A 14,982-nucleotide genomic window follows, 5' to 3' on the forward strand; every position below is an offset into this window, starting at 1 on the left:
GATTCTTCTCTCTCCAAATGCTTGTTCGACTTCATGCAGCTCTGCGCAGACCGATCGGCGGCTGACTTGAAGCAGTGCATGCCGGTTAGAAATTTTGTCCGACCTGATACAGCGCTGACGCCAAATATATGGGCTGGAATTAATAAGTTTCTGTTACCTAACAAGTGGAAAGAGCTTCATTTTAAAATTCTACATAATTACTATCCCTGTAACTCTCTTCTTTCTAAATTTAAGTTGGACATCTCTTCACAGTGCGCATTCTGTAATTCTAATTTGGAAACAATACCACATTTGTTTTTTGAATGTGATTATGCAAAGGAGTTCTGGAAAAAAGTAGCCTGGCTTATTTTTTCTGCTTATTACAAACTCTTTACTTTTGAGGTTGTGAATGTGTTGTTTTTGATTTGGGACTCGGATCAAAGGAGATGGATGACAGATTAAAACTGCTTACTTTATGTGGTGAGTTTCATCTTCATAAATGTAAAGTAACTGATTCTAAGGCCAATTTTAGACTTTTTTGTGTTGATTTGAAATTATTTTACGACTCTCTTTGTTTATCAGCTAATAAGAAAGCTGCTAAAACTTCTTTGTTGCTCAAAGAAATTATGGTTTCAGTATAAATTCCCTCATGCTTTTCTGAATATATATATATATATTTTTATTTATTCCCAATGTTATTTACTTCTAATTACTTGTATTCATTTTGTATATTTGTTGTTTCTATGCATGTCTTGTGAATTGTGTTTACTTTTTTAGTGGACTATCCCTTATCTAGCATACTGCCTTGCTTACTTTGAGTGTACTGTCTTATTTTTATTTTATTTTATTTTTCTGTGCTTGATACATGTATCCCCTGTGCTTTTTGTTCAATAAAAAAAAATAAAATATATATATATATATATATATATATATATATATATATATATATATATATATATATATATATATATATATACTTATTTAAAAAAAATTAAAAAAACAGCGCCGACACCATGTGACTGTGACGTATGCCATCAAAGTACCGCGAGAGTGATTCGAGAGCAGCCGGAGGACTCAGCCAGCGCAGCTTCTCTTTTTTTTTTTTATTAAGGAACAATACACAGGACAATAGGTACAGAGAACATTACAAATACTGTAACCTGTTCAACAAAAATTAAATGTACAGTGTACAGACCAGAGGATAATAACAAATCAATTAATATAATTATAGAAGGGGAAAATTAAAAATTATGCAGTTCCTTCAAGAGATGAAATGTTCTTGTAGCCTTCATGTTTTGCATGTTCTCTATTGTTTTGTAATATGATTTAAAGTCCAGATGAAATGCCTTAAAACAAGGTTGTGAATTAGACCATTTACATTTGTGAATATGGTATTTTCCGAGGATAATAAACAGTTGAATAACAAAAATTAATTTTTTGGACAAACCACAAATATCAAAGTATAACATGACATCAAAAATATTGATTCTGATGTTTACATTCAATTTTGTGATTATATATTCTTCCAAATCAGACCAAAAATTTTTTGTGTACATACAGTGATAAAATAAATGAAAAATAGTCTCCTTATTAGATTGGCAAAAAACACAAGACTCTTCTAAGTTTATTTTAAATCTTCTTAACGTATCTTTAACAGGATAAATTTGATGTAAAATTTTAAATGAAACTTCTTTTACTTTATTATTAATACAGTATTTATGAATAGTAGTATTTGCCTTTTTCCAGTTTAAATCACCCATGGTTGAACACCAAAAAAACTTTGCAGCAGGTGGAACCGAGCACGAAATTTGATTTCTAATATATTTATTGGTGCATTTTTTTTTTCTAATGTCTGTATCCCCAATAAAAATTCTATTAAATTCAACACTAATATCTGTGAATGATATGTGTTTTAGAATTTGAAGTGAACCTGTAGGGATTGCATCAAATACAACTGCGTATTCTTTTGGTGTCACTGGGAAGTTAAAATTTTGAAGAAATTCTGAATATGACATGAGCAAACCATCTTTGTTCAGTAACTGTCCTACCAACAGAATTCCTCTATCAAACCATGGCCGACAAAACAGAGACTTCCTTTTATAAAGGATTTCTTTGTTATTCCAAATTAAGTATCTATGTGGACTAAAGTTGTGTTTATAAATCAATATCCAAGATAGAAGGGCTTGTTTGTGGAAGTCAGCTAATTTCAAGCCAGCGCAGCTTCTCAAGAGCAGCTGCACAGGTTCTGACGACACAACTGATCCACGATTGGCCGGATTCACTGACAACACCGATGACGTGCGTTTCAAGTTTATTGCGACTTTTAAAACAGTTCAATACCTTTTTATGTCGTCTTTATCTTAAAAATCATATTTATTAGATATTGTTTTACTGTATTTACTTTATTGTTAATAAAGGGTGTGTGTTTATTTTGCATGACTTTCTTTTTCATACAGACCTTTTACAGTATTCAGCTGCATAACCTATATCAAATGAGCATTTTTAATAACTCAAATGTTAATCTTAAAACATACAATCTAATGTGGTCATAAATGTATGCTCCTGTACACATGATGCATAATACATTGTTCTTCCATTTGTTCATATGGTTTCTTCATATTCTCTAGTTTATTTAGCTGTGGTCATACTTCACCTGCATGTGGTTAACAAACTGCTAACAATTTGCTATATCTTCAACTTAACAACAGTACAACATTCTGTTCACTTTCAAAGAGTTGGTCTAAATCACAATATAAATCCAACAGAATTGTGCTTTTCTGTATATGAAAATGAATGGTGTTTTGTCTCAAATGTTAAAAGAGCTCATCTGGAGGGTACTGTAAATCCTGTTGCTGAAACCTTTTTTTTTTATAGGTTACTTTTATGATTTTGTATTAGCAGAAACACCCATGTCAAACTGCTAAAGTATATATCCAATATGTTATCTTGTTTTGGAAGACCCCCTTCCAAAACACCACTTATACACACACATCTCAAAAGTGTGTTAATACCATGGTCCATGGTTAATACATAAAGTTAATTAATCACTAAATCATGAAAACAATGGAAATCACTGCTAATTAATGTTGAGCCAAAACTGAAAGTTGACTTAAAAGGGTAATTGCATTTGTTGCTAACTATTAGTAATAATGAATGGACCTGGTGTTGGCTATGGTCCCATGGTTCCTTAGGATATATAAAGAACCTGCACTACCCTATGTAACACACAACAAAATGGACAATGTAACCATTAATGTGTTAGACAGCAAAGGCAATGATGTCATGCTAACAGTTTCCAATGACATCGCTGAAAGGATGAAGAATGGTAAGGAAACCGCATAACTGTGAAATAATTACAAGGCACCAATGATTTGTGCAAGTGTTTTATTTATCATTTATTCCCCCAGATCAAATGTTCCTTTCTTCTGTCATGGAGCAAATATCAGCTGTTGAAACAAAAGGTACACATTTACTTAATGACCAAGAATATACTGGAAATATTTCTTGAGTGACACTGACCACATCTACAATCTTCTCTCCAACCAGCTCTCCTCAGTGGCCCAGCTTGTGCTGCAAAGCTCCTCCAACCTCCTATTCCATGTCTCACTACCTCCACTAGGTCGCCGGTACCCCTAAACCTCAGTTTTGTGAAACCACCATCAACCAGCCAGTGCCCCAATACTACAACTAAGCCCTCTGTACCACCTCCACCATCAACCAGCCAGTACCCGATTACTACCACTAGGCCCCCTGTACCACCTCCACCATCAACCAGCCAGTACCCGATTACTACCACTAGGCCCCCTGTACTACTTACCTCCACTGTCAAGGACCCACCGCCTGCCACTCTGCAACCTGGTGCAGTGTGTGGAAACCCTTCAGCATCCATTCAACCTTCATCCCCTCCTTCCAGTCAGACAGGCATGAATCTCAAGGTATTATATCAAATACTGTAAGGAAGATAAATGTCAATACTGTGGTTAAATTACATTTTCTTTGTTTTGTAGTGTTAATCTATTTCTCTCCTTATCCCCTCCATTTTACAGAAATAACACATCAAATGACACTATTTCTACTGGACCTTACAAAAACTCACCAGCAACTTTATTTTAGGAACAAAATGGCGTTCTATAAAAAAATACAAAACTCATTCTCACAAAAGGGCTACAACTTGTCAAGTGAAAAAATTCGAAAAAAACTAGCAAACATGTTAACCACTTATAAGAGAGTAAAAGACAGGTGCCGTGCAACTGGGGAGGGGAAGATCACCTGGGAGTACTATACAGTAAGTTGAAGACTGCTTTACTTTATGTTTCTGAAATAACATTGTCATGTCTTACATTGGCCATTTTCATTTTACATTTGAAATCCACCCCCACCAGCTAATGGATGAGTTATTTGGGTCATCGGGGATCGGTACTGGACCACTTGGCACCATTCACTCCACACCTCTAGGTTTGGAAGAGACCTCCACCCAAAGCATGCCCACAACGTCTTCTCTTCTAGACCAGCCAGCAGGTGCTAGTATGGATGAACAGCCAGGAACCTCTACCATACCAAATACAAACGTCACAAGCAGGCAAAGACGACCACAACCCTTACAATTTCTGGAGGCTTACTGAAGAGCATGCAGAGAGAAGGACTGCTGTGCTTGAGTCCCTGGTAAGGCCAGATCTGGAGAGATGGTGGCGACTTAAGGAGAGGCGGAGAAGGTCCTTCGAAAAAAAGATGGTGACCAGCTTGGGAACAATTGTGGAGGAGCTGAAGAAAATGGGAAAAAGACAAGAGCAAATTATGCATCTATTACAGAATCCACATGAACCTCAATAAAATGATAATGTAAAGATGTTTTCTCTTTTGATTTACACCTTTCCCCAAAATGTCTACTATGTATTTTTTTTTTAATGATCCCAAAGAACACAATTTCTAATGACAAACTAATTTTGTTCAATAAAATAAATTTCTTTATTTCAACACAAAATCTGTTTTTTTATCATTTGTTGAATACCTGTATTTCTGTACATTCAAATCTTTACTTTTGTATGTTTAGTATACACATACAAGTTAGATCTGGCCACAAATCTGGTCTCTATAATGACATGCATTAGTGTTGTGGGGTTGCTGGGGGTGTGGTTCATCATTAACACCATCATCTACCACAACAACTTGATCACTGGGCTCTAAACAAAGATTATACAAAATGCAGCAGGCTGAGACTGCAGAACTGATATTGGAAATGCTTCTCATTTGCAGGCAATGGAGCCTCCTAAACTTAGATTTTAGAATGCCAAATGCATGCTCAATGACCACGTGAGCTGCATTGAGCTTTCTGTTAAAGTATCTTTGCCTAGCAGACAAGTGGCCATTGTCTCTATAAGGCCTCATAAGTTGAGGCAACAAAGGGTAGGCAGAATCCCCAATTATGTGCATTCCTTGTGGAACAAGGGAATGAGGATCTTCTTCAAGAACACGACAAACTTCTGTGAAGCGAAATGCTCTGGCATCATGCCAACTCCCAGGGTAACCCACACTGATGTGACAGAAGCGCCGCTGACTGTCACAAAACCCAGTTAAATTTACAGAATAAAACTGTTTCCTATTCATGTATGCTAGGGGATTATCACAGTGGGGTCTCAGTATAGGAATGTGACACCCATCCACTGCACATACAGTGTTGGGGAAACCTGCTGCGTCAAACCCTAACTTTGACATCTCCAGTCTTTGACCTCTGGGCCAGGAAATGTGGTGGGCCATGTATGTGTTCACATTGCAACAAAACTCATGGAGATGCTTGGCAAGAGTGGATTTTGACATGTTGAATCTATCACGATATGACTCCTGATTCGCCAATGTCCAAAGGCAGGCAAGAACACCATTTGTGAGTGGAAGTTTGGTCTGTTGTAAATTCATATAAACAGGACCAAGGGTAGTAATGACATCCTGCAAAGGTAGAAAAATAGGTTATCAAGACAACATGCTAACACTTGTGAGGCAAACCTCAACTTGTTCTTTGGAAAGCCTGAAATGACCTCTAAATTCTGAGAGACTGTAGAGAGGGACAACATCCTCCACAAAATTCTACCATTCTAAATTAGAAGAAGAGGAATTGTACTCACTATATACATGTAGCCTAACTGAACACACATGTAGTCAAAAAATGTTTTCAGTGTTTTATGTTGAATTGGGATTTTAATCAAATAATTAGTGTATACAGAAGTGTTGAAATTGGAGTAAAACTCCATTATTTCTTTGTCAGAATGAGTAATTCTCTATTTAAACCAAAATAATAATAATTATTATTAAAAGGCAAGCAACAGTAGCTATTGATTACAAAAGCCACCCATTACATCAGTAATACATTGCAAAGACTTTAGACTTTCGATACAGTATTTTTATTCAACATATAATTTACAGATTCTAGGTATAGTAACTTTAAAACTAAATTGATAATGTGTAATTTGTTTAAATAGATACTTCTTACATTTAACCATTTAACTCACCTTCGTTGCTCATTGTGCCCAATGTCATGCAAAAATAATGGAATTTCTATCGCTTCCAGCTCGTCTGCGATAAAGCAAGCAAACACCACGTGATCTGCCATGACTGACGTAATTGCAGCAAACTACGGGAGCCACAACGTGTCCGGCTTCATATCTCCGTTTGCAGATCCTCCCCGCCTGCACGCGGCAACTCTCGCAGATCGGTTACATCCAGCAGCAGCCGATGTCGAACACACCTTCTAACTTCAGAATGTTGAGAAACGTTGGTGGATAAAATTAGTTTTCTTCTCTTGTCACAATTTAAAGAAGGTGCTGTAAGTAATTAAATTGGTGAGTTTCACCCCTTTTCTATTTTTATATGCCCCCTGTATCAGATGAGTATAAGTGCATGTGACGGTATTTGATGTTGTGAACGCCAAAGTGTGTAATGTTGAGAATCTCTAGAGAATCTCTTAGAAGTCATAATCAAGTAAAATATCTTTGTATTGCTGTTATCGATTAAATTGTGAACTCACGTGTTTATGTGTTAGGTGAACAAACATTTTGTGATCAGCCGGGGGCTGCAAAAGAAATGTTCTGTTCTATTCTATTCTAGACCGAATAAATACGTATCACGTAAATTGTCTGATGTTGATTTAAATGCATAGGACACCACTTATCTGGTTATTCAGGTTGAATATGTGTTTTAAGGAATTGATTTTTTTTTTGTTGTTTTATTTTTAATTTTGTAAAAAAAAAAAAAATTAAGCAAACATCAAAAATATTACAACAAAATGCCATTCAAATTACATTCAACTTAATTTTAACATGGGCTGACACAAAAATAATAATATAATAAAAGAGACAAAAAAAATAATAATAATAATAAAATAAATAAATATTACAACATCATATGAAGTCACCAGGGTACTAAAAAAATAAATACAATTTTTATAACACATTATATTCTTCAATTGTATTTATCAAAATCACAGCTTTTTAATTTTTTACCAGGTCATTTTAAGGAATTGATTAAGGTATTTGAAATGGCACTATGAAGTCATGATGTCAAATCAAATCTAGGGGGCAAATGTTGCCTCTTTATAGAAAAGTTAATTTCTAAGTCTAAATAGCCTCTTTTAAAAATTCTTTAGCCAATAGTTACATAAATGTTATTCATACTCCAGTCAACAAAAATTGTCTCTTGAAGTCAACAGAATTGAATGCTTTGGTGGTGTTTTGCCAAAAAATGTCTCTTCAACAACTTTATTACTTGGAACTATTCCTGTGTACCCCAAGATGAAATCCTGTAGGCACCCATGGATGGGGCTATGCCATTATTGTGCCACATTATTATGGAACGAATTTTGGCAAAGAAAAATATATTTTAAATGTAATACAATAACTAAGAATGATTTTTATTTTATGTGTTGCTTTTTGCACTTTTAATAAGCCAACAATACCCAACAACTATCAGTGTTAAAATGACACATTTACCACAAAGGAATACACACAGAATGATGCGTAATATAAGTATATATTAATTCGTTAAACTTCATTCTAAATTCAGATGTTTAAAATTGTAATCAGTTGAAATTAAACAATATACCACAACTTTAAATGTCACAGAATTTTAGGAATGACCCATATGTATGGGCGCCCCTGTGCAAGAAGCTGCAAAATGGTTAAAGAGGTTCATCTACAGTGTATTCAGAAAGTATTCATACCCCTTCATGTTTTCACATTTTGTTATGTTGCAGCCTTAAGGTATGGAGGACTAAACATGCAAAAATAATAAATAAATACATAAATAAATAAATGTAATAATAAGAAAATAAATAAAGGATAAATGTCTTGATAAAACAAATATAATTCGTTTTTAATGAAAGTTATTCCTGAATTTATTTTTGTATGACTTTTTTTCCTTTATTTATTATTTTCTCTTTTTATTTATTATTTTCTCTTTTTATTTTTATTCTTTAAAAAAAATATTCTTTCATTTGTTTTTGTTTTTTTAAATTATTTATTTATGCATTCATTTATTTTTACATTTATTTATTCCCACATGTATTTATTTTTGTATTTATTCTTACATTTCTGTCTCTTGTATGATAATGATGTGGGCGGGTCCTGCTTACCATTGGCTTATTATAGATTGAAGCGTATGCTCGATTACTCTTGACTTGTTTTGATGTGACGTTAGGTCATAGCCATATCGCGTGTAAACTATAGCTATTTGTGGGGCTATAAACATAAGAGCTTCAGTCAATCCAAGATTTATTGGTTATACTCCAATCACAAAATAAATTCAACAAAACCACAAAATGAGCAAGTTTTATAAATGATATGATTTAACATTGTCCTTTTGTTTTTTTTTTCTGTGTATATAACTTCATATTTTGATGTCTGCAAATCCATAATATTGTTTTCTTTATAATATTGTTGTTATGATTGTTCATTGTAAAAGATACAACCATGCTTCATTTCCCTGATCGTTTATGCATGTATATAAATCTATAGCTGACGCTTCACATATATCTAGAGAGTTGCGCAACTTGTTAATGAAGCGGATAATCACGCATCAAATGACTGTTTCATTTAGAGTAGAGGTGCTTATTGATGTTTTAGTAGAGCTGTATGCCGGTATGAATGTAGGATCACATCCTGGATTGTTAAACTCTCTGCAAAACGTTTCCCTGCATATTCTAAATCTGTGCGAGTCAGGGGGTGCTGAGGTGGGACGTCCATCTGCTTCCCATAATACTATTGAGCTTTCGACCAATGATGCACTGGAGCTACGCAAGGACCGCCTCCCTCATTTACATGTTGCACACAGAAAAGTACAAATAAATACATGTATAAATAAATAAATATAGATGGGAATATATAAATATGGAAATAAATATATGTGGGAATAAATAAATGTAAAAAATAAATTAACACATAAATAAAAAAATATGCAAAATAAATGAATAAATAATTAAAAGCTAAAAAGAATAAAAATAAAGTTAAAAATAAATATAGAAAATAATAAAGGAATAAAGTCATACAATAATAAATTCAGGAATAAATGTAATTAAAAACGAATTATTTGTTTTATCAAGACATTTATTACTTTATTTATTTTTGTATTATTACATGTATTAATTTATTATTTATGCATGTTTAGTCCTCCATATTAAGGTAAAACGCTTTTAAATTCTTATTTATTTCACATCAATCTACTCTCCATACCCCATAATGATGCTTTAAAAAACAGATTTTTGATAACTTTGCAAATTTATTAAAAAGATAAAACTGAAATATCACATTGACATAAGTATTCAGACCCTTTGCTATGACACTTGAAATTTAGCTCAGGTGCATCCCATTTCTCTGGGTCATCTTTGAGATGTTTCTAAACTTTGATTGGAGACCACCTGTGGCAAATTCAATTTATTGGACAGGATTTGGAAAGGCACACACCTATCTATAAAAGGTCTTACAGCTGAAAATGCGTATCAGAGCAAAAACCAAGCCATGAGGCTCTAATATGAACATGCTTGCCATCAATGGCATCAACACGCATTCGGAAGTTCCATATTTGCCAGAAATCATTTGCGATATCGACCCACTGTGTTTGTGACGGGAGAGCAAGAAAACTCAGGTTGCTGACTCCTTCAATTGGCCTGATACACCTCCAGAATGACCTGGGAAACTTTCCGGCTGCCCAACCTGTAGCTTGCAGCTATAATTTGCTGTGAAGATTCTGTAGCTAAAATTGCAAGGTCAAGGCAAGCCTTTCCTCTATACCTATAGGAGTGCGATGAGTTTTTGTGGTGAATGTAGGGTGAACCAACCTATTGAATTCCCCATCTTGAGCTCTTCTTTAAGCAGCCACACAGACCACCTTCTCTTTCTCTTATTTTCTTACGCTTCCAAGAGCAGTAAACTTGGCAGCATGTCCCTCTCTACCATTGTCTTTCTTCTTTGTCTTTCACACTAGAAGACCTGCGATCTACAATGCTCCGAGCTGCCTTCTGCGTAAATCCAAACCATTGTTTTGCGCATGCGTCGAATGCCTTTTATATGCTCGCACAATTAAATGGAATATACTTTGAAATGCTTGCGTTTGACTGTACACAATCCCTGAGTGTTTGCGTAAAATTGGAAGTATAGCCAGGTATTTAAGATGCTTCAGATGTGTAAACCTTTCAAAACCTGTTATTTCGACTTGCAAATCACATTATACTGCATATTCTTAAGTGACACAATAAAACTATAGTTTCTGTTTATAGGCTAATCAACAAATCTGTCAACATTGCAAGCATATGACATTTGAGCGATCTAGTCCTGGCGCTCCCATATTAGTCATAACGATGTTGCACATTTGACAAGAAAGACAGAAATAGCAAAAATGCTTTGTGTAATGTACCAGCTGCATGGTGAGAGAGATATTTAAACACCTGTTACATAATCTCTCATCTCTCTAGAGATGCTGCTTGAATGAATGAGGTACAAATGGTAGGTAATTACAATGCAAATTATATGGAATATATAGAATGGTCATATATGCTGCAGTGCAAATAACATGTTTAACAGGAGAAGGGCATGGCATATAGGAATTTTTTCTTATTTTTAGGGTGAGAAATGATGACAGAAATATATATATATATATATATTTTTTTTTTTTTTTTTTTGGTGGAACTATCCTTTTAACTACCTGTTTAAGTGATTTAAAAAAATATATATATTTCTTTATTTTCTCCCCAATTTGGAATGCCCAATTCCCAATGCGCTCTCGAAGTCCTCGTGGTGGTGTAGTGACTCAACTCAATCCGGGTGGCGGTGGACGAATCTTAATTGCATCTGCATCTTAGACCAATAATCCGCACATCTTATAACATGGGTTGTTGATCGCGTTACCGCAGAGATTTAGTGCATGTGGAGGCCCACACTATTCTCCACGGCCAATGCTCTACGCTAACATTTTTCCCAAGGAGTACATGCGCTCCTAAATGAGAAGTTTGGAGCACACCAAGAAATTTAGGAGCACAGTGAAAAATGTAACACAGAGTTTAATAAAAACAATTTATTACATCTTTATTTATACTGCGTGTGTTAGTGTGTGCGCGCGTGTACTAAGGAACACACATCTGTGGAACAGCACATACCACCAAAATCACACATTGACCCATGCCAACTAGACACAAAGGATATCAGTTGTCCAGCTGCTTTTGTATGTTGGACGTCTGGAAGGCTTAGAGGTCAGCCAGCAGTCCACAGCAGGAGTGGGATCAAACTCCTCAACAGAAGGCCCCTCCAGGCTGATCCTCATCAGGTCTTTGATGGTGGAGACCCCAAGGCAGCTTCTTGTCGAATTCTTAATCCGGTTCTGTGCAGAGAAGCCTCGCTCACACTGGGAGGCTGAAATTGGCAGCACCAGCATAAGATGCACCAACTCCAGTATGTTCTAGGGAAAAGATATCTTTCAATTTAATTTAAACTCTTACCATTAACTTATCAAAACCAACCATAGAAGGATATCATACATAACTCAGGACTGTTAGTCTACCTTGTAATCATGCCTGTAGGGGTCCTTTGTCAACATGGTCTCCCACAGGCCACTGTAGGACTTGTCTTTGAAATTGTGGCTGACCAGGATTTTCAGCCCTTGCCACTCATCCTGGATTGCAGCCATGTTACACCCCGATCTGCAGAATTGAACAGCAAGTGAGTTTGCAAATATGCAAACATAACATTGTCTCATATGGCAATGCAGTGTCAAATAAATTCTTACCTCTCTAGAGGCTCCTTGAAATGCTTCAACAGGTATGCCACACCATCATCACCAAAGGTGAGAAGGCTGGCCTGGTCTTCTGGCCATGTGTCAGGGTTCAGCACTCTGAAAGACTCCACTGGGGTCTGGACACCCTCATCCTTCAGCAAACCACCAAACCTGGCTTTGAGATCATCCACACGGATGTTGATGGTTTCCTCCATGTGCTGCTTCAGCTGGGGATTGGTGAGGTCCGTAAAGCCTTTCAGATTCCCCTTCAGTGTTATCCCCTTTAACAGAAATATCACACACACATGACACCAACACACAATGAAATGTCTGGCCATTTTTCTCCATCCAATAAAAAATGATTTATGACTCTCCTGCTTATCCTCAAATCGTTCTATTGGGCAACGAATATATTTAATTCTCACACTGAGAATTAAGACATCTTAATCATTGATTTCTCTTACATCCTAACAAGCCCTCATCCTAACACACCTGGAATCTCCTCTCATCACCCTGCTGCTGAGCAAGCATGGTCTGGATCTTCTCCAGCATTCCCCCTTGCCTTTGCCCTAAGCTTTAGTGCTTCCAGTCTGGTCACTGTCTTCCTCAACTCTGATGTGGCTTGGGGGAGGATCAGGTCATTCCTTTGCAGGGTGAGGCTAAGTGAGGATAGCTCCTCAAACATGTCTGACAGAAAATGGCAGAATACACAAAGTGCATTCTCCATTTCCTGCTTTATCTGTTAAGTAGTGAATAAATAAACTGTCACCTGTCAATTACTTGATTCTGAAAGAGTTCTGAACCTATTTTCTAAAACTAGTGTGGTATCACATTTCCTGTGTAAAACTGAACTTCTTTGCCCACCCTTGAACTTCCGCTGTTGTTGATGCTATGGCCAGGTGCTGCAGAACAACAGAGTACTGGCCTTCGTCAGTGGCAAGGTCCTTGTCTTGTTCATGCCGTAGGAACACTTTGAGGGCTCTGTGGACATGCAGGATCCAGTGAGTTCCCTTGACGCTAGACAGTGTGCAAATATCCACACCGAGCTCTTGCCTGAGAACATAGAGCTCTCGTTTTGATTTTCAGCTTAAGTGATACGTTTCCATATCAGATTCAGAGGATCGTACACAACAGACACCTTTGGCTCTTCTGAATGGTCAGTATTGCCAGCTCTAGTCTGTGAAAGTCAGAATAGAATCTTCCAAACAATTCACCGTCTCCTTCCACCCCTGTCTCTTGTGCCAACAAAAAACAATAATTCTGTGGTATTTACCATTTCAGCACTTAGCGCAAGCACGCACACAGACACACTCTCTCTCTCTCTCTCTCTCACACACACACACACACACACACACACACACACGCTTTTGTGTTTCCATGTTTTATGGGGACTTTCCATAGACAATGGTTTTATACTGAAAAAACATTATATTCTATCCCCTAACCCTCACAGAAAACTTTCTGCATTTTTAAATTTTCAAAAAAATCTTTAAGTATGATTTATAAGTTGATTTCTTCATGGGGACCGACACCCACAAGGTCAAAAATTGTATATTTTACCATCCTATTGGAGACATTTCTCTGCAAATAAAACTAAATCATAGAGAATGTATTAGTTGCAAACCTATGTGGCATACAGTGGATTGGGATTATATGCCCCCCTGCCTCTCTCTGCCCCCCCATGTTCACAGAGGCACCATCTGCCCCCAAGGAGATGCACTTCTTCATCCATGACCCTCCATCCTCCTCTGGGCAAACATTACGAAATGTGGCCTTGGTGGATTCCAAAACACCTCGAATGACAACACAAAAAAAACAATTATACAAAAGTATTTCTGACAAACTAAATAATCTCCATTATGAATAATGATTAAACTTTACGCAAGAATAAAGCCTATAAAGAGGAACAACTTACCAATGGCATGGGAGTACTCAAGGGCCTGTACGTTAACATATAGCCTAAACAGATACCTTTTTCCAGTGTTGTTCACCTTGCTCTGACTGGACTGCGTCGTCACAGAAAACTCTGTGAGGGGACGGGGGAGGGGTTATGTTAGGTTGTAATATTTAATCGCACACTGTGCTCGTAAATAATTTTTCTGGTTCGCACATACCTATTTTTAGGAGCAAATGCGAGTGAAATACTCTCACTGTAGAGCCCTGTCCACGGCATCAACGCACAACTCGCCACGAGAGCGAGAAACACATTATAGTGACCACGAGGAGGTTACCCCATGTGACTCTACCTTCCCTAGCAACCGGGCCAATTTGGTTGCTTAGGAGACCTGGCTGGAGTCACTCAGCATGCCCTGGATTCGAACTCTCGACTCCAGGGGTGGTAGTCAGCGTCAGTACTCGCTGAGCTTCCCACGCCCCGTTTAAGTGATTGTTAAAGGGATTTACCAAGAACAACAATCAAAATCTCTTGTTAGCTCATCACTGCTTCAAGTCTTAGAAACAAGATACTGGAGAGAATGGCCATAATGTAGGCTGTAGCATATACTTTATCATTTCATCTGAATAAAACTAGAGGCAAGAATTGAGAAAAGTAGCCCCCATGAGATTGTTGTAAATTTTCAGACGCTTTATTGTAAAAAGTTTTATGATTATCATGGACAGATGATCAGGTTGAACAACTGCATTCAAGCTGTATTTTCATTTTATACCAATTAGCAATAAATATGAGAAATGCAGGTGATTTCTCAACCAAACGGATAATCAAAAAGCAAGCCAAATAGCAGCCATAAGTGAGATGTG

General features: G+C 36.6%; 1 protein-coding gene across 2 annotated transcripts in view; it reads left to right on the forward strand.

Annotated features, from left to right (window-relative positions):
• The window catches only part of LOC127649494 (gastrula zinc finger protein XlCGF8.2DB-like), a 163,622-nt gene that overhangs the window by 83,320 nt on the left and 65,320 nt on the right, over positions 1-14,982 (forward strand). The gene's annotated exons all lie outside the window — the stretch shown is intronic.

Source organism: Xyrauchen texanus, chromosome 9 (genome assembly GCF_025860055.1).
Source record: "Xyrauchen texanus isolate HMW12.3.18 chromosome 9, RBS_HiC_50CHRs, whole genome shotgun sequence".
Lineage (NCBI taxonomy): Eukaryota > Metazoa > Chordata > Actinopteri > Cypriniformes > Catostomidae > Xyrauchen > Xyrauchen texanus.